Below are 438 nucleotides of genomic sequence, written 5' to 3'. Positions count from 1 at the left end.
CATGCAAATGTATATACCCATATGTATAGAAATGTGTTTGATTTTCAAATATTTAAGAAAAAAAAGTATTAGCAAATGTCATTAACTTAAACCGCCTGATAAAACAGTATCATAATGCCTCTTCATTCCTAACTATCGAGTGAGAGTCCTGAACCAGCTCAAATGACGTGAGATTGGGCGAATTTTGACACTAACAGCTGCGGACGGAAGAGAATCTAAGGCTTTACAAATCGCTAAATCCTATGTACTTCCCCTAAGTGCCTTTGACATGAAGACTTTATTGCGACAAGAGAGCAGCCGACTCTTCAACAGGGAGGGTACAAAGACCGTGTGTTAAGAGGCCTCTCGACTGAAGAGGGACTCTGCTGCTGCCTGATACTTGAGAAGGTCTTCACATGTCCTGGAGTTAATGTAAGGAGAGGGAAGGAGTGGAATAAG

The sequence above is a fragment of the Penaeus monodon genome, chromosome 32 (genome assembly GCF_015228065.2).
Source record: "Penaeus monodon isolate SGIC_2016 chromosome 32, NSTDA_Pmon_1, whole genome shotgun sequence".
NCBI lineage: Eukaryota > Metazoa > Arthropoda > Malacostraca > Decapoda > Penaeidae > Penaeus > Penaeus monodon.
Note: the sequence above shows the minus strand (reverse complement) of the source record.